The following is a 24303-nucleotide window of genomic DNA, read 5'->3' as shown; positions in this document are numbered from 1 at the left end:
TAACCTATATCATGTTAATTTAAAGGTGGATGAGGATAGGAACTCTGAGAACAACAAAAGATTATCACCTACAGAGATTAAAATCATATGATAGCAATGTGGCAATAACTGCTTTCTATAAGCTTCCAAACTGCTCTGTAGAAGACATGAAAATATCTCTCAAGTGCCTTTATGCACTAAACCGTTATCATAGTATCACACTGGAAAAGGTTAACTTTCTCAAAATATCCACTATAGCACAACTGATAAACCTCAAAAATCTAAGAAAATATTTACCTCCATACCTCTAAACTGTCCAAAGTTTTGTAGAGTATCCAGACTTTTGTCTCATATTTTGGTCTCACCTTCATAAAACTTGTGGTTTGCTGACAAGTTATTGAGGAATGAAGTCACTAAATGGACATATCTTTTAGACTTCATACCCTTCAGAAAAAAACATGACAGTGCAAAACTTGTCACTCTATCAACTTTCTAAGTTTATAAGAGCAGTATGTAAAATTTGTACTTAATTTTGGGCCTTTGTTCCAACATTATTTTTGGCTTTGTCCAGAATTGTTGCACTAAGAGGTTATAGCTGAACCTACTGGGGGAAAACATTTTAAATGCTGTGTGATTAAATAAAGAGCAAACTATAAACTGCCAATCCACCGAAAAGTGACCAGTTTATCATTTATGTTGATATTCAGCTATTCGAAAACAGGTCCAACTACAGTGAAACAGCAGCTCCAATTGAACTGCGATTATCAAATCTTGATTATGACTATGTTCTGACAAACTTAGAAAAAAAAATGGGAATGGAACAAGCAGCTTAACAAACGGAGCACTTTACTGATGTGGGATGTAATGAAAGCTAAAATCAATTTAGGAGACTTAAGAAGTGAATTACTTCTACAAGAATTCCCAGACACAATAAACTGTGCATTAAAACAAGGAAATTGATTAGTGCAAAAAAAGTTAAATGAGTACTTGACATAATATGATACTTAAGAAGAAATACAGACATATAATACTACGATTAGAGGATTAAATTTGCAGCTGCTAAAACAACATTTCAAAATATGAGGTAAACCTGGTAAAGCTGGCATGGACATCAGTAAGGCCTTTTATAATTTGGTAAATAGAGACAGGGTTGACCTATAAATCCCACAAGCCATGGCTAACAATTACACAAAGATTACTACAGTAGAAAGAAAATGGGTCTTTAGTTGAGGAAAACTCTTCTTTATTAATACAAAATGTATATCAAAGAATGAATACGTCTCCCATAGGGAGAAAGCGTAAGGTTAGTAGTCTGTATGACTATTCATTTACAAGTACAGGAGCAGTGTGACTGAAAAGGAATTTATTTTTATTTATTTACTTTGCATTTATTTACTGGGAAAGTCCTAATGGGATAATATCCCATTTGTGGTTGAGGCCCAGGGAGAAGTTCCAAATTGCCATAACATCGATATAGTTAAATAAAGATATTACAAAGCCTAATACAGAAGAATGACACATTAAGTGAAAAATTCAGCTTCCGTTCACACAGTGTAAACCTATGTAGTCATACAAGAAATGACAGAAATGGGAGGAAGGTGACACCAGATGACTTTTTTTATAGCTTTCTTCTTGTTAAAAAGAACGCTTTTGTGCTTTAACACGGTCTAGGTGTAGCAAGTTTAGAAGTCGATTTTCTATACTACTAGGTTCTGTAGCAGGCTTATTACCTACTATGCCTACAGCTGTGCCCCATGCCTATGTCCTTACAAAGAGGATAGCTCCAAAACAGCAAATGATACTAGATCACAGGCTCATACACTCTGTTACAGTGCGCAACACTTCTACCATGGCAAAGCCCTTAAACCTCCCTCAGAAAACAAAAATTATTCTGGGCTACTCTATACCTTAGGAAGAAAAAAAAAACATGCTCATATGCTGCACCACACAAAAGTGGACCAAAGAGAGACACACACACACACACACACACACACACACACACACACACACACACACACACACACACACACACACACACACACACACACTTGCACGCACATGTGCATACACACACACACACATCTCTAACACAAACTCTTTCAAAACAACTCTAATGGATACTCTCTGTATATCATGGACAGGCTTATTCAATGACCCAAGATAATCGACCTCCTCTCCTCTACTACTGCTGCAGCAACCATTTCTGCCTCCTCTCTCTACCTCTGCTTCAAAAAAGTCTACTAAAAGTCTGTAGTTCTTACAGCTTTCACAGCTGCAGTCTTTGGAAATATGCTTTTGCCTTGAGATTATCTCCTGCATATTTTTAACAGTTATAATATAATTGTTTTTTCTCTTTTGGAAATTTGTTAAAATGTGTTGTATTCTGTTTACTATTGTATGTAACTCTGTAATCTAGGATGTTCAGTTTATTTACTGTTTCTAGCATGTAGGTTCAACTTACTCTTAGACATATTCATAGGTTCATACTAGGCTATCTGCCCTAGGGCATTTATAAGCCTAGCCAGAGTGTGTGTGGCTTTCGCCACCCATTTTAAATGAATTTTGCTATGCCCTTTTTCGAGGTTAGTATACTGTTCCTCTGTCTAACAGTGACACAGAAGTGATACCCGGGGTAAACCTATTATCTCCCATTCACTCATCAAGATTCCTCTTGAAGAGAGTCAATGAGGGACTCTGCCTAACCTGGACTGGGATTTTATTCCAGAGTGAAGGGAGCCTCTGGGTTATGAATCTGTCCCTCCAGCATGTCCTATTTATTTCAGTGCTGAGGTTCAAGTCTCTCAAGCGCATAGCTTGATGGGATTTGGATTTTCTGAGGTGCAGCATGTCCATTAATTCCGGGTTGGACATGGCTTTATACGTCAGGCACAGATCGCCTCTGAGCAGGCGGTATGCCACTGAGTAGAGCTGGAGTTTCTTTAACCGGGCAGCAAATGGCATCTGTTTGAGCCCTTTGATCCTCTTGGTGAGGTACTTTTGGGGTCTTTCCAGTTGCTGCAGGTGTCTGGTAAGGTACGTCCCAAAAGGGGCATTACACTCAATTATGGGCCTGATGAGGGATGAGTAAAGAGGCATGATGACCTTCCCTGATCTAGATGTGAATCCCTTCATGATTATGTGGGCTATATAAAATGTTTTTCTAACCACTTTGGCCACGTGGTTGTCAAATGAGAGATTGCTATCAACTTGGGTCCCCAGGTCCCTACTTCTTCCGTACTTAATGGATTACCACCTATGTGGTAATTTGTGGGCACTTTGTTTTTGCCAAAGGGGATGACTATACACTTTTTGGCATTTAGCTTGAGGCCATGGCTCTGGCACCAGTTGTCTGTTTCTATGAGGCCCTTTTGTAGGATGCTTGTGTCGGCTGGAGAATCTATTATGGCACCCATTTGCAGTCATCTGCGAACTTGGTCAGCCACAGTCCTTCCGTGTTAGCCTGTACCTCCGAGAAATATATACCAAACAAGAGAGGTCCTAGGACTGAGCCTTGTGGGACGCCACTTGTAACTGGTTTGGAGTCTAATATGGCTCCAACAATTCTAACCATGTGGGTGCTGTCCTTGAGTCAGTTTGCAACCCATCTAGTGACAGAGGGGTTTATATTTAAGCTGGTGAGCTTATCTATAATGCCCGCGTGGGGTATTGTATCGAAGGCTTTTGCAAGGTCCAGGTAGGCTGTGTGGACCACCTTCCCCTCATCAATGGCCTTGGTGACTGTTTCAAAGAAATCAACCTGGTTTAAGAGGCAGGATCTGCCCTTAACAAAGCCGAACTGGGTAGGATCCAGTGTCTTAAGGTCCCCAATATCTTTATTTATGAGGTCCATGATGATCCTTTCCATAGCTTTGCAGACCAAGCTAGTCAAGCTTATGGGGCAATAGTTTCCAGGATCCGTTGAGGCACCACCTTTGTGGAGAGGGACAACTGTTGCTGTGCGCCACTCTTTGGGTACATATCCTGTAGTAAGGCTGAGACTGAACAGTAGTTTTATGTTTGGGTTTAGTTCTTCTTGGAGTTCATGTAGGATGCAGCCCGGGACACCATCTGGTCCCATTGATGCTGTGTTTTTTGCTTTGGAGAGGGCGGCTCTTACCTGAGCATCTGAGATGTCAGGGGGGCAGCACTCTGCTGGGATAGATATTTGCCCTTTTGGTGGGGAAGGGGGGGAGAAGTTTGCGCTGAACCTGTCCGCTAGGATGTTGGCAATGTCTATGGATTCGGTGTATTTTTTGTCATTTTGGACTAATTCTGAGCATATCTGGGAATTCCCACCCAGGTTTCTAACATAATTAAAGAAAGCCTTGTGATTATCCTTAGTGTCCTGTGCAATTTTTCTCTCGAAGCTGGCCTTAGACGATTTTATGAGTGCCTATAGTTTTTTGCTAATACTGATCAGAGATGCCTTCCCTTTTTGGGATTTTGCTCTGTCATGTAGTAGCTTCCTCCTTCTATTGTATAGTTTGTTTATGACTGCGGTCCACCAGACAGGACACCTAACTTTGGAGGATTGGGTCTTGGTTTTATTTGGGATTGCATGATCCATGCATTCCTGAAGGTGTTCATAGAATGCGTTTATAAAGGATTCTGCGGTCTGGGCCATATTTTCCACAGGCCTAGGGGCTTTGAAGGATTCCACCTCGGTTTTGAGGAGTGTGAAATTTGCTTTAGAGAAGTTTTTTTTTTTTGTGATTTTCTGGGCAGGGGCTGGGGTTGGGATATGAATATCTAGTGAGATTAGTTTATGGTCTGATCTTACCAGTGAGGGATACACTTCTGGTCTGGAGCATAGAGTCCCCATGTTGGTGATGATCAGGTCCAGTATGTTTTCCCCTCTTGTGGGAGTGACAACAAGTTGTTCCATAGCATTTGAGTTTATAAATTCTAAGAACCTTTGGGCTAGGGTGTTGGAGCTAGAGTAATGCTCCCAGTCTATGTTAGGGTTGCAATATTGTAATTTTATAATTGTTAGTTGAGTTATAAATTCTGCAACATGATTATTTTTGTTACTGGTACTTTTTTGGAGCTTTTCTCCTTGGGCCTGCACTGTAAAAGGGCTACTTGACCAATTAGACTAACCTGGTTAACAAATATGAAATAAATAAATAAAACACACACACACACACACACACACACACACACTTTATGTAAGTCAAGATTCACTGACAATGTTTTCTTTTACTTACTCTGGATCCAAGTAAATGTTTTAAGTACCCAACATTTTCTGAGTTTCATGGCTGGCTGTCCTGTGTATTAGTTCCAGGTCACCACAGAGAGGCTACCACATTAAATAAACATTGCTCTTGGTAATAGTTTGCAAACTGTTTATACGAAGTGTCAATAACTTTTGGATTTCAGTTGGCAATGCCCAGTTTTATGCCTCTGCTTCTCAGCACTCCACCAGCCTTCCCTGCTGTTTTTCCATACTGCTCACTTGCTTTTCGGTAAGGTAAAGTACAGTTTTGTACCTACCATAAATGTAGATGTTCGAGTGTATACCCTGCTGCAGTCATCACACTTGGGTTATCCTGCCATCAGGTGGTCCCGCAGTCTGCACAAATTCCAAAGTCTTGGTCCAGCGTCGGTTGCTGTCACTTCTTCCCTGATGTCAGAGTGCCAGGGGTATATCAGAGGCATCCGACGCCATTTTCTTCAGTTTTTCTTGCCCCAGATGTCAGGTGCCCCTAATAGGTAGGCAAAAGATATATATATATATATATATATATATATATATATATATATATATATATATATATATATATATATATATACACATATAGCTATATGGAAAAAAATAAAACAAAACCCTTAGGCACAAGCAAATACACCACAGAGGTAGTACAGAATAGAGTGGTAGAGATAAGTTCAGTTAGTTTAGAGGGGATGGAGGGAGGGCAACCTGGACTGCTGCAGGGTATACACTCGAACATCTACATTTATGGTATGTACAAAACTGTACTATGTTCATCGTGTTACCCTGCTGCAGTCATCACACTTGGGTAGAATCCCAAAGCTAAGGATGGGCGATGGAGTCAAACAGGGTTAGAGGAGGCTAGAAGGCCCTGCAAAACTGCAGTGGCGAAGCCAGCTGTAGTCTTAGAGTAAAGTGGCAATGTTTGGTGAAGGTGTGTACTGAACTCCAAGTTGCAGCTTCCAGAATATCCTTGGTTGGCACCCCCCTGAGGAAGGCTGTAGATGTAGCTGCTGCCCTGGTAGAGTGGGGCCTTATCGTAGCAGGAACTAGTTTTCCATGGTGGGTGTAGCAAAAACATATGCAATGTCCTATCCATTAGGAAATGGTTTGTTTTGAGATAGCCTTTCCTTGTGATGCTGTAGCATAGGATACAAAAAGCTGGTCAGATTTTCTGAAAACCTTAGTTTTATCCAAGTAGTAACGTAGCTGCCTGTGAATGTCCAAGGAATGCAGAAGTCTTTCTCCTTTGTTCTGTGGATTTGGAAAGAAGGTGGGTAAATGGATGGTTTGATTTAGAGCCACACTGGATACCACCTTAGGCATAAAGGAGGGGTTAGTTCGTAGAGAAACTCTGTCTTGATGAAAAATAAGGAAATGCTCTACTGCCATTAGTGCCTGAAGTTCTGAAACTCTTCTTGCTGAAGTAATTGCTAGCAGCAGGGCAGTCTTGAGTTTGAGTCAGCTGAGAAAGCTGGCTCAAAAGGAGGGTAACGTAAGTTTTTCCAGAACAAAGTTGAGGTCCCAAGTAGGTGTTGGTGCTCTTCTGGGAGGCCTAATGTTCTTGGCCCCTCTGAGAAACTGCCTTAAAAGTGGATGTGAAAATAAGGGAGGATCCGTGTTGTAGTGAGCAGAAATGGCTGAGGCATGGATTTTAATAGATGAAAAAGAAAGCCCTTTGTGTAACATCTCAGTTAGATATTGCAGAATCTGAGGTATGTCAGGTTGAAGGGTATTTTGGCCTTTAGCTTGGTACCAGGTGCAAAACCTTTTCCATTTGTCTGAGTAGGTTTTCCTGGTGCTGGGTCTCCTGGCCTCCAGAATAACTTCCATAACAGTTTGTGAGAGAGGAGCTGGCTGGTTGCTTAGGTGATTTGCCATGCAGCCAAGTTTGTGGTTTTGAGCTGGCTGTGTAGAATCTGATTGTCTTGCTGTGTGAGCAGGTGGGTAATTTGTGGTAGAATCCCTGGTGGGCCCTGGGCCATATTCCTTAATAGTGGGTACCAGTGCTGGCGTGGCCAGTCTGGAGCAATGAGTATCATTCAGGGTCTCTCCATCCTGACTTTCAGTAGCACCTTTGTGAGAAGGGGGTAGTGGAGGAAAGGCATATACTGTTAGCATTTTCCAACTGAATGAGAGTGCATCCACTTTCCAAGCTTGATGGTGAAAAGTCCTTGTCCAAAACTTTGTTAGCTGACAGTTTTGAGGGCTGGCAAACAGGTCTATGTCTGGGAGCCCCCATTTTTGAGTTATCATTGCGAATACTTGTGGATCCAGTTTCCACTCGTGGGGAATCCATGATGTTTCTGCTTAGGTCGTCTGCCAATGTGTTCTTTTTTCCTGGAAGGAATTGAACTTGTAATTGAACTTGGTAAGCCAGTGCTGTGTTCCACAAGGTCATTGCTTGCCTGCATAGAGGGGAGGAGTGTTTACCCCCTTGTTTATGTACCACATTACTGTGGTGTTGTCTGTCCTTATGATAAGCTGTCCTGGATGCAAGAGGTCCTTGAAGGCTGTCAGAGCATTTTGTACAGCTAACATTTCTTTTTGATTGATGTGCAGATTCCTTTGATCTGCTGTCCATAAGCCTTGAATGCACCGTCCTGCCATGTGTGTCCTCCAGTCATAGTCCGATGCATCTGTTGTCATAGTTTACTTGGCTGGGGGTAGAATGAAAAGCTGACCCTTGTTTAGGTGACAAGCCTGGGACCACCATAGAAACTCCTGTTGAAGGCAGGGAATGAGATTTATCATTGTTTCCAAGCTGTGGCTGTGTTGAGTCCATACGCTTTTTAGGTACCATTGTAATTTCCGCATATGCAGTTTTGCAAACGGTATTAGTAGTATGCAAGATGCCATGAAGCCCAAGGCCTGCAGAATTTTTCTTGCAGGGAGTTGGGTCTTTGTTGCCATTGTTCTGAAGTATTGAATTAATTGTAGTTGTTTGTCTGCCATCAGATAAGCCATCTGGGCCATTGTATTCAAGCTGGCACCCAGGAATGTCATAATTTGTGAGGGCACTAGTTCTGATTTCTTTTCGTTTACTGTGTACCCTAGGCAACTTAGAAGATGTCTTACAAAAGCCAGGTGTTTTAAGAAAATGTCCTTGCTTTTGCTTGGATGAGACAGTCGTCCAGGTATGGGTTTATTTGAATTACTCTGTCTGCAGTATGCAATTACTGTTGCCAGGCATTTTGTGAAGACCCTGGGTGCAGTAGATAAACCAAAGGGCAGTGCAGAGAATTGGTAATGGGTTGAACCTGCAATGAAATGGAGGTATCTTCTGCAATTTTGTCTGATGGGGACATGCAGGTATGCCTCCTTGAGGTCCAACATGCAGGTATGCCTCCTTGAGGTCCAACGTTACTAGCCAAGCTTTCTTGCCCAACATGGGGAAAAAGCTGCTGTAGTGTTAGCATCTTGAATTTGGGTACTTGCAAGAAGGTGTTTAAGATGTGTTTAAGATTGAAAGGTCCAGAATGGGTCTCCAAGCATTGTCCTTTCTGGGGACTAGAAAGAGCCTTGAGTAAAATCCTTGGCCTTGCTCCTGTGTAGGTACCAGTTGAATGGCTCTCATGTCCATGAGAGCTGTAATTTGTTTTTGTGCCTCTGCCTATTGATTTTGTAGCAGGTTTGGCATTCCTTTTATCCTTGGCAAGGTGTGGAAATGGAATCTGTATCCGTGTGAGATAATGTCTAGGACCCATTTGTCCTTTGTGACGATGCGCCAGTTGTCTGCAAAAAGTGCAAATTTTCCTCCCAAGGGAGCTGCCAAGAGGGTTTTGCTTGACAGTTTGAGGTTTGAGTCATTGTGTTTGCCTTCTAGTGGTTTGGGACCTGTCTTCTCCTCCCTTCTGTGTTCTAGTGCCCCTTTGGCGAGGTTTGTAAGGGATTTGTGATTGTCCTCTGCCCCTTGGGCGCTTGTATTTACCCCTCTGTGGTCTGTCAGAAGCTGGAAAGGACCAATTTTTTTGTTGGTCAATTTCTGCTGAAGCGTGGGGGCTGTACCCATAAGAAATCTTTGACGGTTTGCATAGATTTTGCCTTATCCTCCATTTTCTTTAAAAACTCCTCTGCTTTAACCCCAAATAAAACATCTTGCTGTAAGGGTGCATCCAGTAACTTTGCTTTAACATGATCAGGCAGAGATTGTTCCTTTAACCAAGCATGCCTACGTATAACAGACCCAGTAACAGCTGCTCTAGAGGAAGCTTCCAAAGCATCAAAACCACATTGTAAAGTATGTTTGCCCACCTGTTCAGCTGCATGCAGCAGATCTTGCATTTCCTTGAATTCAGACTGTTGAGGGTACGTGCCCATCTTTTGTTTTATTTGAGACATTAGGAATTGCTGGTATTTAAGCATGTGAAATTGACAATTTAGTGCTCTCATAGCTAGAGTAGTTGAGGTGTAAACCTTCTTCCCCCACCTATCTAGTGCTCTGGAGTCCCTTTCTGAGGGTACAGGATTTTTAGCCATAGAAGCCTTAGCCCCTTTGGGACCCTGGGAGATTGCCTCTGGATCAGCAGCAGGGCTTTTGTATAGGAATTTGTGAGAGTCAGGCACTCTAGTATCTATCTGGTTTGGCTGGAGCAGGAGGCAGAGAATCTGGATTTAGACTAGATTCTAGGAAGACAATCATCCACTATGTCCAAAACTGGGGGGATAGCAAGTGGTCTGTGCTGGGGGAGTAAAAGAAACTCTCGGAGCCTTTGAGTCATAGTCCTGACCTTCCCAGTGAAAATGTTCCCTCATAGTGTGTAAAGTTTCCCCAAAGGAGTAGTCTTCAGGGGGAGAAGCTGAGGGAATGGAGTATTCAGCATCAGAATCTTCATAAGGGGGAAAGGAGTAATCCTGTTCCTCAGAGGAGCCTGAGGAAACAGACACCTGATCAGAGGAGGCATAATCCTCCTCTTGTCTAGGCCTTTTGTCGGGGGGGGGGGGCGGTTGGGAACCCCTGATCAAAGAAATCAAATCTTCAGCCATTTTAAGCATCTATTTCTTAAGCATAGGGCCTTGACCTGGAGACTGAAGTGTAGGCTTTTTTTGTTTTAGAGGAGTCTTAAGCTTAGCATAAGATTTTATGGTGAGGGTAGTCGGTCTGAAGACACCTTCAGAAACCGAAGGTGTTTTTGCAGCACTGGCTTCCCCTACTGCAGTGTCGTCGGTAGGGCCTAAGGAAAATGGCTGCATCGGCCTAGAAATCTCTGCTGGGGGATCCGATGTGGTCTGGGGATCCAATTCAGTGGTAGCCAGGGGCTGCGTAGGCACCTCACTGAAAATTGGTGACCGGGCCAGCCGAGGCCTCGGAGTCTGGCTTGGATCTAGGCTGCCGGTCCTTATCCTTGAGTTTTTTATGCAAGCCGGTAGTTGGTTGCTCCGACGGCATAGTGTAATTAAATTTTCTACCAAAGTAGTGTTGTGTGAAATCAAAGCGACGCTTTACAGTTCGCTTATTGAACCTAGCACAAAACCGACAACCAGTGACATTGTGGTCTGGACCTAGGCAAGGTATACAAAAAGAATGAAAGTCCTTATGAGGTATTTGCTTCCCACAAGAAATGCAATTGTTAACTTTTTCTGACATCGGACTGAGGCAAGAAAAGCTTCCCCAACGGGGTACTTGGCTTTGAAGACTTTGGACTGAAACTCGATTCGAAAATCTCAGGTGTCGGCCGACCAGCACTTGTGAACTGCTTCTGCTTCAGGCACCGCAAGGCAAGAAAGACTGAAGAAAATGGTGTCGGATGCCTCTGATATACCCCCTGGAGCTCTGACGTCAGGGAAGAAGCGACAGCAACTGACGCCGGACCAAGACTTTGGAATTCGTGCCGACTGTGAGACCGCCTGACAGCAGGATAACCCAAGTATGATGACTGCAGCAGGGTAACACGATGAACATCAGGACTGCCCTAAAGTCATGTTCCAATTTTATTGTTGCTGCTGCTCCTTTCCTTTAAATTATTTTATTTTATTTGTTTCCTGGACTCTTAATTCCCAAGTGCATTATTTTGCATTTGTTCATACAATTTAAGCTGACATATTTAGACAATTCCTACAATCTTACCAAGACACTTTTCATTTGGCAACCACTGGAGATTCAAGACCCACTTTGTTGGGTCTAAAGATACGGACTGAAGAACCAAAAATCCAGACTTACACATACTATTATTGAAATTGCTGTTTCTCGGAACACTCCATTTGCTCCTAGATAAGGTGATCTTTACAGCTGGTATAACAAGTTCAGGGGGTTGTGGGACTTGCCACCCATACTTAGGGTATGCCCCTGTAAAACATAAGTTTAAAGGAGAATAGCAGTTTTCAATATTTTCTCTTCTGCATTTTTGGTCTTTTTTATTTCAAAAACTCAAGACTTTACAAACCAAGTCTTAAGATTTCAATAGGGAGCTTTTTTTTTTTTTTTTTAATAAATTGTTTACTTTCTTCTATATCAACCATTTTGCATGTCTGTGATACCCACAAAAGGGCAAAAATTTCCTTCCAGATATAGTGCAACATCACATCTAAACACATTAAAAAGAATCAGTCTTAGTATACTTTTCCTCACTGGTCACTATCCTTTCATCTGAGTAGAGTTTTGTGTATCCAATGGCTCTCTCCAAGGTTGTTTAATTTGATGTCTGCTTCGTGTCCGACATCACATCAAATGGCTAACTTAGCATCATAGCTATGCAATCAAAGAACTCACTTTCTCTAGTATGATTTTTCTGTTGTGAATTCACGCTGCCTTGGGTTCTGCAATCCTCTGTTTTTCAAGGATTCTAGAATTCTTTAGATCAGCAGTGATTTTGATTTTCTTTTTTGTTACACATGCCATCACACTACCAAGTCACAACTTTGCAGTCCATATTTTGCTCCTGTTCTTAAAAAGAATGTCCATATCTTTCGCTTTCTCATCTTAAAAAAAGTATGCTTTTCCCATGCTTTGTTGGAAGACTAGATTTTGATATTACATCATGAAAAAGCATACTCTTTTCCACTGCTTTTTTGGAAGGTTATGTTCTTTATTTGGTTAGTAGAATTTCATATATTTTTTTAAATAAAACAAGTCCGACGACTTCTATAAACATATGAGGGCTTTAGGACCTCATGGGAGACTTCTATAAACAGTAGTACACTCCTGAAACCTCAGCATTAGGACAATGTCCTAATGGAAACCGTGATTTGATATCCAGCAAATAGACAGCAACAAAAGGGATCTTATCCAGTAAACTGCAGTAGATTTGATATCAAGCAAATGGGCAGAACATGCACAGGGCTGAAGCTTCCACTGAAACAGTGAATGCACTACTAAGAGTGTGCATGTGTGTGTTTTGTCTAGTTAAGTGACTATTCAGTCAAAGCCTGAGTTTCAAATAATTGGCAAGTTAGTGCCTTACACCTCCACAACAACTGCCAGCTCTCCTTTTAATTATTTTTTTATTCTAATAAATCTCTGAGGATTACAGTCGATCAATGCCAGTCATACAATTTCATAGTTGTGTTGTTCAATGTCAGTGGTGAAACAGGTAGTATACTTGCTTTTAGTGCAAATGGTTGTGAGTTCTCCTCCCACACCAAGTCAATAAGTCAATCGATTGCTGACACTACTTTGCAGCATGGGGGAGGGGTGCTGCACTCTTGAGCGTGTCCTCCTTTTTATGAGATGCCTACTAACTATGAATCTGTTGTATGTTTGCTAGCCACTACTTTTTGCGTATAACCAGCACACCATTATAAAGTAACATAGGCAATTTCATTCTTCAAGGGCAGCAGGCACTGAATTTGTAGATGAAGCACTGAAATGCAAAGTTGTTTTGCCAGCAGCAACCTCTTTCTTCAATAGTTATATAGATCTCTTGAATGTGGAATTAATGACTTTTACTTCTGCACAGATTGAGAGTATTGACGGTTACTGGTGGATTATAATGACAGCAATTTGTGTGGCCTTTTATGGTTGAAATATTCTGAAATGGGTAGCCTAGCCATTATTGGTTCATATGTTTTGTTTCACTGCTTACTGAAAAAAATGTTCAAAGCTACAAACTTAAAAACACACTCTAACAAGTGGTGCTGTATTAAATAAAGAACACAATTTAATACAAGCAAGAAGGTGAATCAAAGTACCCATGCATTTATGCATTGTGCTAAAAATGTTTGCAGAGGGCCCATGGCCTGAAAACAGACCAAAGGTACACACAATCTGCCACTGGCCAGATGTATTTCCATGAATGTGGATTTCAATGCTGTTTCAAAGACAGAAGAGTGTACTGTTGCTCATGCTAAGTCTGTTTTCATTATGAGACTGTTTTGTTTAGCAAATGTTATCAATGTTTCTGCTATAAGTTTTGATATAAACATTTTAAATTAAATCCAAACATCTGTAATCATTGTAGACATAAATAAGAAAATAGTATGCACACTTATAGGTTTGAACAGTGTTTTGTGGTAACTGGGGTGATGGAGATAAGTAATGGGACATTGGAATGGCTGCAGGGCAGATGCTGGGGAGTGGGGATGCAGGGAGGACCTTGATCCATTACCCTGCCTAGGACCCTGTTTGACCATGATTCAGCTCTCTCTGACAGTTCAGCCTTTTTATTAATTTTTGAAGCCCACCCATTTATGTAGATACTATATTCCCCTTAGTTGTTCTTCGTGTGTTGATGCATTTGTTTGTTTATTTATTTATTTTACATTTGTTTACCAGGAAAGTCCGACTGAGCATGCATCCCATTTTCAGCAGAGGCACGGGGAGAAAGGTGCCACAAAGATTAGTACAGCAAATACAGTAAATACAATGCACATGTTAATAAAGTACAGTACAGAGTCAAAAGTTAAAGTACAATTTCAAGGCCAAGAAAGGAGCAAAAAGTAAATATACTATAAAGAGCACATTGTGTTACAATAAACAATACAGATGAAAGGACATTTTGTTCGGTCATTTGGTTACATTCATCAGTGGCTAATACAGTAAACACACATTGATTAAGAGTATAGAAAGGAGTTGTTGCAAGCTTTCATAGAAAGTTAAGGTATGGCATGATCTAATTAAATGAAGCTACCCCAGGTCAGAACAATTACATACCTAGAACTATGTTGTTAAAGGTATTTTTTTATCAATTTTCTTGACTAAAAGTAAAATTCAAATGGCAAGCATGAACTAGCAGTGTAAAAGTAAAACCAAATAAAGTGACAAAAACACTGAGCCATGGCATTTATCTACTCAAGAAACAGTCTGCTTTAATTTGTTCTTACTTCCTTTTGCTTTAACTGTTAATTACTATACTCCTTCTGTGTTTCATTATACTGTCTAAATGGTGCACATTTTTTCCTTAACTTTGGATCTTATGTTGCTCAATGACCTTGGTGGTTCTTCCTTACTTTTGATTAGTTTATTTATTTTACACAACATCTGGTTGCACCTGTGACACATCAGCAAATGTCGTCATCATATCTGTTTACAAGACCCTTTCAGAGATAGTTACATTCTGCTAAACTCTGTCATTGTCAGACCCAGAACCATTACTTTTGCTTGACACATTTCCAAAGCTAAACTCATTGTAAACTGCACCATTTGATGCTTACATGTTCCCAAATGGTAGTCCACTTAAGAGTTAACAATCAGAGAACACATTTTCTAAGAAATACGTCTTTGAACATCTGGGCTATTTTTTTTTATCTTACAGGGACAATAATATCCTTCTTTCTAACCCATGCAGATTCTCTTAAGAAGCTGAAGACTTATTCCACATTCCTCCCTGCCATACCCAGAATTTCACAGAATGTCCAGATTTTTGCCTCATATTTTTTGGTCTGTTCATCATAAAATGTGTGGTTTCTGATTGAGAATGGAATTAACTAAATAATGCCAAGTATCTGAGATTCAGACTTCCTATCCTTCTGCAAATCCATGCTAATGCAAAACCGGTTACTCTATCAATGTTCTAAGTTTATAAGAGCAATATTAAAGATTTTCCTCTGATTTTGGTTCATGCTTCCCAGCATCCCATTATTTTCAGCTGTGTCCATAATTTTTTGAGCTAAGAGGTTGAGAAGTATTTGTTGCCATGTGAATAGGCATACATCATATTCCACGTCTCCCTCTGCCCTTAGGTCTGTTTTACAAATAAGTGAATCATTGCAACAAAAGACAATTACATTTTTTAGAGTCCATCAGTATCATTCTGTAGCTCTCTAATCAAATGTTTCACAGAACATCCATAGTCTAAACTGGCAATGCCACCTTAAACAAAAATCTGGAAGTATCAGACCTGTGGAGATACATTCATCTGTTCTACCTCTTTCACTGTAATACATCCCTGCATGAACTAACTGATGTTCACTCTTACCTTCTCCAATCGTAGAGCCATTGACTGAACCCATCTTCTGGAAGTGTAGACAGACCCCTCTCTAAATGGTGGTTACTTATCTGAGCTATGTTACCTCGCTTATGTGAGAGAGCCTCCTGAAAATGAGTACTTACTAGCATCATCTAGCATGCTTTTCTGAATACTGTGGCTCTGGCTCCTACTATCTCTTCTCTAGGCTATCTTAAGGGTACTAGGCCACAGAACTGCCAGCTTATCTCCAAGCACATTTGATTTATGTTTGCTTTACTGCCATTTAACCAACAGTCACTGGAAGGAAATTGAATGCATTCATGTATCGTCCTGCAAATAGTATGTTTTCAAGCATGACACTCCTGTCAGTGCCTGCCCCTACAAATGGAGATCAAATATTTGGATATGAAAGAAGGATGTTACCTAACTTATGTATAGACACAAAAACAGAATACTCGTCAGTCAATATTTCTTTAATCCAAATCTACTAAATGCAAGATGTACCAGTGAAAGGGCATACCTGCTAGACTGCACTAATAGCACATATTCAGAAGTTAATAATAACCTATTCAAACTCTTGAAGCCACAGAAAGTGCAAATAACAAGTAAAAATGTAAAAAGAAGAGGAGACTGGAGGTGAGTTTCCATGATATACAGACTTTGTCTTAACCTGTTACTAACTAGAGATTGTTATGTTGTAAGAGCTAGAAGTTGAGGCAAGGGTGAGTGACAGATGCTAGATTGCCTGTTTTAAGGGGAAGTTGCATTTTAATCTGCTACTGCATTGACCTGAAGGAAACAGAATGGTACTGCTGTAGTACGAATTATGATGTGCTTGGTTACTTAAAACAATGCCTGTGCCTGGTAGCCTGACTTATGCACATCTGAAGCATTGCTTCTGTTCCATGTGCCATGTCAGGAATACTACAGCAGGATGTCAGACCAGAAAACATAGTTCTATAGCTGCCTTGGATTATGGCTGCTCCAGCAGTCTGTTCTCACACCTGCCGCCACTCACCCAAAGCTATTTTGCTATGCAAAGGCAAATCCATGTTGAAGAATGAGGACCACCCAAGGCTGAAGTGGGACACACAACTATCACTGTAACAGGGAATGTATAAGGCAACAGACTGGAATGGAGTTGAAATGATGGTTGCTTGTGGAAAAGACTTGGGAAAGAATGGATACATCCCCATTGTATCATCAATCAAGTAAATACAATTCACTAAATAAACAGAATATTTCAACCTTTTATCTGTGAAACAGAGGGCATCTTATTACTTCTTTTATACCTTTTTCCCCTACCCATCCTTCAACAGTACCAGCCCTGCCCTTGAGCTCCATCAGTGCTGGGTCAACCAGATATTCCATGCTCCCTTAGACTTATTCCAGTAATTTCTGGAGCCAGTCATGGATCTCAGGCAATGGGGCCTGGCATGTCTGAGCTCACCAACCTGGGAGGGGGGGGGGGGGGGGGTTATTTTTATTTATTTATTTATTTTACATTTGTTGACCGGGCTAGTCTAACTGGATATATGTCCATTTTCAGTAGAGGCCCGGGGAGAAAAGCTCCAAGGAAAAAACATACAATTTAATAGAGAGTAACATCAAAACAGTTTTAAACAGCAATAATTGTACCATAAAAGCAGTTTTATACAGCAATAATTTTAGCATAACGTGTTAGCTAAAGAAATTCTTAAAAGAATATAAAAAAATTGAAAAATTAAAAGGTTTTTTCTCTCTCTCTTTTTTTTTTTTTTTTTTTTTTTTACTTACTTTGTTACTTTGGCCTACCCTGTTACTCCACCCTCGCCCTTTCTGGTAGTGTGGTACAGTTTTGGGGGGGTGCAATATAGGATTCACTGCATATTGCCCCTCCTCCATGGCAGCTCAGCCAAGTTTCATTACCCCTCTCTGACCATATCTCCTCTGATGATGTCCCAAGCCTCCATCAGTGATCAATGTCTGGACACGTTCATGTAAATCCCCCCCCCCCCCCAGAATGGGTATGCCCATCTCTCCCTGCTGCTCTGTCGCCTGAGTCACTAATCAAACCCAGGTCACTTGGGTGGTAGTCGGGGCTTTATTGATCTACAACACGAGTGGCTTGGAATCTTACTACTTTACCACAACTGGGATAAATGCAAGTGAACAAAGTTTAACACTCATAACTGTGAAACTGAAATCTTTTGTTACAATAAACTGATACTAATTTATTATATGCATATAACATGGTCACTATTCTACATTACAAAACATTGTATCAACAAGTACCTGTGATGAGAGTTACATTTATCAATGCAAATGTGGACTGATGCCACAAAGCAAAATGCACTTTTTTTTTTTTTTTTTTTTTTTTTTATACAGCTAATTAGAATAAACACAGTAATACTCTTGGAATGAGGTAACAATTATTAATTGGTTGATGCAGATGACAGCAATACTGATTGTCATTTCGGCTGAATGCAGTGATCACTAAAACATAATTCAGTCAATTCATATAGAAAAAACATTTCTTAACCGGACATTTTACATGAGGAAAGGTTAGTCAATTCTTACTCTATGGGTGGAGAGGGTACCACAGTAGTAACAGAAAGAAATCATTGTGGTATCATTAGCATCCCATACAACCTCAAACGATACCTCTCAGTACTCAAAGGAAGATGCTTTTTTAAAATCCATAGTTCATGCTCCGTAAAATAAAGAAAAATCTGCAGTTTCCCACCCACTTTCTACCCACCATTCCATCAGTCACTCACCCACACACACCTACTCACTCATCAAGAATGCACACAAAATTTGCAGATGCCACATATGGTGATCTGTACTAATACTGATGATATTTTCTGAAGCTAATTTTGCCACAAAATGGCTAACTTTATAACGAAAAAAGGTCAAAAGGCAAAGTAAGCAATTTAATCCATCAGAACTTTATAGCTACAATAAAGCTTTGATGTATCTTTTGCAGTTCTTAACGTATAACAGCAAGGAAAAAGAAAAACAAAAACACAGACAAGTTTGGACAGAGACAAACTAAGCATGATCTGGGAAGCTTTATGTTTATTTTTAACGCATAATTTAAAGAAAGAGAATCGCCAAACAGAATGAGCAGGTGAAGTAAACACCGTCAGTCGGAGTCAGTGAATTCCAGCAGCATTAAGCTAATTGTGAATGAAGGCAGCTGCTGTATTTGTGGCATGCTGGAAAATGCTAATCTGTCAAAATTTACTTCTAAGAGCAGCTAGGGTCTTACAGTCCCAACAAAAAGCAGACATAAACAATTAGGTTAGAAATCATGCATTCACTGCATTACCCCTGCTTAACCAAAACATCCAAGCATCTGCATACGTTAGATGAAAATACTTTTAATGGAGCTCTCACTGATGCATCTTCTATGCTCAATAAAATAGGGGCATGCTTCAAGAGAAAACAAATACAGCCAAGGCTAAATCAGGGCCTGAAAAGCAAAAGGTACACAGATGGATTAACGGAGTCGAGCCAGCAATATCCACAATAGTATTCAGATTTAGGTAACGGATCAACTTCTAGCAAAGACTCTAGGATAAATATTTAAATCATGGTGCTGTGTTTTTTTTTTTTGGCTGGCAGATATGGATAGGCCACCAAAATAAATCTAGGTGAACAAATCTAAATGTTAATCGAATTAAGATTAAAATATGAACAATTCTGCATGCCATAATGAACTACAAGTTCAGCCCAAATCTGGGCCTTGCTTTTGAGGTTACAGATGTAACTAAAGAATGGTGTGGTTATTCTAGTTAGGAAAGCTAATCTGGATTTGTAATTAGCTTTGTAGGACTTTACACTAGGAGTCTTATTTGCTTACTTAAGTTGAGGAGGGAGTGGTTCCAGTTTTGGGACCGTTCCTTCCTACTCTTAAAACAGCAATTTCTTACTCCTATTGTATAGCCTATTAATGGTAGTTGTCCACCAGGCAGGTTTGTTTTTCTTTAAAGATCTTGCTTTGGTTCTATCAGGCAAGGCAGAAAAAGTCAAAAGAAGAAGGAGGTAAGGCAGTCTCAGTTGTACAGATGCTCGTATAAAGCACTGGTGTATAACTCAGCATAGGTGTCTGTTCCATCAGTTGGGGGAGGGGGGGCTATTGAAGCTATTTATGCTGTCACATAAGAAGTTGAAATTGGCCCTGGAGAAGTTTTTTTAGTCCAATTGTTTCTGGGGTCAGGGCTGGGGGGGGGGGCTTGTGTTACAGTTTCTTCTAGCAAGACTGCTTTGTGGCCAGATCTCACTAGGGGTGGCCACAAACTGGGGGTGGTGCAGCAGTCCCTCATGTTGGTAAGCACCAGATCCAGGATGCTTGAGCCCCTTGTGGGTGTGTCAATCAGCTAGTCCAGTGCATTGGAGATAATGAAGTCCAAGAACCTTTGGGCAAGTGAGTTAGAACACGTATAATTTACTCAGTCAATGGACAGGTGATTAAAGTCACCCAAAACTAGCGTGTTTGGTTGTATCTTGAATAACTCAAGTAGATCCAAGTAGGCTGAGTTGATGCCCTGATTCATGGAGGGGGTCCTATAGCTGGCAATGACTTGAAGAGGAGTCTTACCTACAGTCAATTGCACCTAAAGTAATTCAAGGGAATTGTGCTGTTTAACCAGTCTAGAGGTGTATTTACCTTTAATGAATATTGATACACACCGCCCCCTTTAGTTCTTCAGTTTTTGGTCTGAATGTGATCCCATTTTGGATCTCTTGGTTTAAAAAGTATGTATGACACTCCTGACAGACACCATTGCAGCTATTAAAACACTGGGAATATAAATATAAGGATCCCAATAAACATTTTCTTAACTTAAAAGACTTAAGGGGCTTCAATGTTCATAACATAACATGCATTTTACTTCTTTATATTTATTTACTTAAGCTTTGTTGACTGGGTTAGTCCCAGTCATGCTGCGGTCCCCGCTGTCTGGAATGTTGTAAATAATTCTATGTCATTTGTGAATACTGACATGATTTATTCAGAACTGTATGTTATGCACTGAGCTTCAAGAATGTAACATCATGCCCTGCTGGAATTTAGAAAATTAACCTGCAGAAAGTACAGTTGTGTACACTTACCACAAATGTAGATGTTCGAGTGTATTCACTGTTGCAGTCATTACATTTGGTTAATCCTGCTGACAGGTTGCCCTCAGTCAGCCTGAATTCCAAAATCCTGGGTCCTGCAGCAGCTGCTGTTGCCCCTTCCCTGATGTCAGGTCGTCAGGGGTATAAAATATGAGTCCAACACCATTTTCTTTAGTTTTTCTTGCCCCAGATGTCAGGTGCCCCCTAAAAGGGTTGCCAAAATTTATATATATATAATTGCATGCACCAATATAAACTTTACCTTCATCTACAAGCAAATACACCACATAGGTTGTATAAATCGGAGAAGGAAAGATAGGTTCCATCAGAAGAAAGGGAATGGCGGGTGGGTAACCTGGACTTGCAACAGTGAATACACTCTAACATCTACATTTATGGTACATGTACACTGTTGCAGTCATTACATTTGGGTAGAGTCCCAAAGCTATGGTTGGGAGGCTGGAGCTAAACAGCATTAGGAGCGACTATGAGGCCCTGCAGAACTGCAGTGGCAAAACCTGCCCTGGATTTAGAGTAGAGTGGCAGATGATAGTGCTTTGTAAAGGTGTGCACTGAACTCCAAGTAGCAGCCTCTAAAATGTCCTTGGTTGGTACTCCCCTGAGAAAGGTTGCTGAAGTGGCTGCAGCTCTGGTTGAATGTGGCCTAATGCCCTTAGGCACTGGCTTGCCATGGTGTAAGTAGCAGAAATGAATGCAGTGTCCTATCCACTTTGAAATAGTCTGCTTTGAGAGAGCCTTTCCTTGTGATCCTGCAGCATATGCCACTAGTAATTGCTCTGTCTTTCTGAAAAGTTTGGTTCTTTCCAAGTAGAATCTAAGCTGTCTGTGTACATCCAAAGAATGCAAAATTCTCTCCCCCTTGTTCTGTAGATTTGGATAAAAAGTTGTCAGATGAACAGTTTGGTTAAGTGCCACACTGGACACCACCTTAGGCATAAATGTTGGGTTTGTCCTCAGAGACCCCCTGTCTGGATAAAAAATGATGAAAGGTTCCACAGCCATGAGTGCCTGTAGCTCTGTAACTCATCTTGCAGAAGTTATTGCTAGGAGCAGAGCTATTTTCCAAGATAAAAACTTTATATCAGCAGTAGCAGCTGGCTCAAAAGGAGGCAGGGTGAGTTTTTCCAAGACATAGTTGAGGTCCCATGCAGGCATTGGTGATCTCCTTGGAGGCCTTAAATTTTTGGCTCCTCTGAGATACTGCTTTAATAAGGGATGAGAAAAGATTGGTGGCTCTGTATTGTAATGAGCCGAAATGGCAGAGGCATGAATTTTAATAGATGAAAAAGATAGGCCTTTGTCCAGCATCTCAGTTAAGTATTGTAAACTCTGAGGAATATTTGGCACAGCTGTATCAGTTCCTTCTGCCTGGTTCCAAGCACAGAATTGCTTCCATTTTCCAGCATAAGATTTTCTAGTACTAGGCCTTCTCACCTCCAAAATGACATCCATCACAGCTTTACTGAGAGGTGTGTTTTGTATGACTACATTATCCGCCATGCTGCCAGGTTTAAAGTCCTGAGTTGGCTGTGCAGGATCAGATTGTTTTGCTGGGACAGTAGATGAGATATTTGAGATAAGGTCCATGCTGGGCATTGAGACAAGTTCTTTAGGATTGGAAACAGTACTGGCGGAGCCAGTCTGAGGCAATCAGTATCATTTTTGGCTTCTCCTGTCTGACCTTTAGGAGTACCTTTGGGAGGAGAGGCAGTGGAGGAAAGGCATATACTGATAGGTTTTTCCAGCTGAAAAATAGGGCATCCACTTTCCATGCTTGTCTGTGATAAGTCCTTGTGCAGAATCTTTTTAGTTGGTAGTTATAAGGGGAGGCAAATAGATCTATGTCCGGGCATCCTCATTCCCTTGTTATCATGCTGAAGACTTGTGGATCCAGCTGCCACTTGTGGGGATCCATGAGGTTTCTGCTTAGTTTGTCTGCCAGAGTATTTTTCCTTCCTTGCAGGAATTGTGCCTGCAGATGTACTTGGTAAGTTAATGCTGTGTCCCATAAAGTCATGGCTAGTCTGCAAAGGGGGTAAGAATGTGTGCCCCCTGCTTTTTTATATACCACATGACCATGATGTCTGTCTTTATCAGTAGTTCTCCCAGATGAAGTAGGTTCTTGAAGGCTGTCAGGGCATTCTGAACAGCTAGCATCTCTTTTTGATTGATATGTAGATGCATTTGGGTTGAGGACCATGTGCCCTGAATGCATCTTCCTGCCATGTGGGCCCCCCAGGCATAATCTGATGCATCCGTTGTTAGTGTCTGCCTGGCTGGGGGTAATGTGAATGGCTGTCCCTTGTTCTGGTGACAAGCCTTTGCCCACCATCGAAACTCCTGTTGCAGGCAGGGAATGAGAGTAATAATTGTTTCCAGGCTGTGGCAATGTTGAGTCCAAACACTTTTTAGGTACCATTGAAGTTTCCTCAAATGTAGTCTTGCATATGGAATTAGTAGGATGCAGGATGCCATGAAGCCCAAAGCCTGCAGAATTTGTCTTGCAGATAATTGGGCCTTTGTTGCCAACATTTTGAAATAAGTAGTCAGTTGCTTTTGTCTGGAGTGAGATAAGCCATCTGGGCAGTTGTATTTAAGCTTGCACCCAGGAATATTATCTCTTGAGAGGGTACTAGTTTTGATTTATTTTCACTGACTGTGTACCTTAGGCATGTTAGAAGTCTTTTCACAAATGCTAGATGCTCTAGAAGAATGTCCTTGTTCACTGCTTGAATTAGGCAGTCACCCAAGTAAGGACATATTTGTATTCTTTGTCTGCAGAATGCAATTACTGGTGCCAGGCACTTTGTAAAGACCCTGGGTGCAGTAGATAAGCCAAAGGGCAGTGCAGAGAATTGGTAATGCATTGAGCCAGCCTTGAATATGAGGTATCTTCTGCATATTTGTCTGATAGGGACATGCAGGTATGCCTCTTTTAGGTCTAAAGTCACAAGCCAAGCATTCTTGCCCAGCATGGGCAGAGGCTGCTGCAAAGTGAACATCTTGAATTTTGGTTTATCCAGGAATGTGTTCAGAATAGATAGGTCCAGTATTGGTCTCCAGGTCTTGTACTTTCTGGGTACCAAGAACAGCGGAGTAAAATCCTTGTCCCTGCTCTTGCTCTGGTACTTGTTGAATGGCCCCCATGTCCATGAGGGATGAGACTTGTTTTTGTGCCTCTGCCCATTGATATTTTGGCAGATCTGGCCAGCCTTTTGCCTTTGGCAGGGTATGGAAATGGAATTTGTACCCTTATGACACGATATTTAGAACCCACTTGTCCTGGGTTATAATGTGCCAATTTTGAGAAAAAAGTGCTAATTTTCCCCCTAAGGGTGCTGCCAGGAAATAAGTGCTTGGTGCAGGCAGGGGGAAGTCATTGGGACTGTCTCCTGTATGGTTGTGATTTGTCCTCTCCAACTTTGGAGGTAGAAGCCCCCCACTGCTTTGACCTGTATGAACCTTGCGGCTGGGATCTGCCTCTAGGGCATCTGGATCTGCCCCTTTGAGGTCTGTCTGACACGGGAACGGACCAATTCTTTGTAGGCCAGTGTCTACTAAACCTAGGTGGCTGTACTTGTAAAAAATCTTTGACAGTTTGCATAGATTTAGCTTTGTCCTCCATTTTCTTTAACACCT

At 41.2% G+C, this 24303-nt stretch overlaps 1 protein-coding gene across 1 annotated transcript in view; it reads right to left on the bottom strand.

The window, feature by feature from the left end:
* Positions 1–24303, bottom strand: part of RAVER2 (ribonucleoprotein, PTB binding 2) — a 2410893-nt gene that overhangs the window by 1425377 nt on the left and 961213 nt on the right. The window lies entirely within an intron of this gene.

Source organism: Protopterus annectens, chromosome 10.part0, assembly GCF_019279795.1.
Source record: "Protopterus annectens isolate FY-2018-M chromosome 10.part0, PAN1.0, whole genome shotgun sequence".
Taxonomy (NCBI): Eukaryota; Metazoa; Chordata; order Ceratodontiformes; family Protopteridae; genus Protopterus; species Protopterus annectens.
Note: the sequence above shows the minus strand (reverse complement) of the source record. Positions and strands in the feature narration are given on the sequence as shown.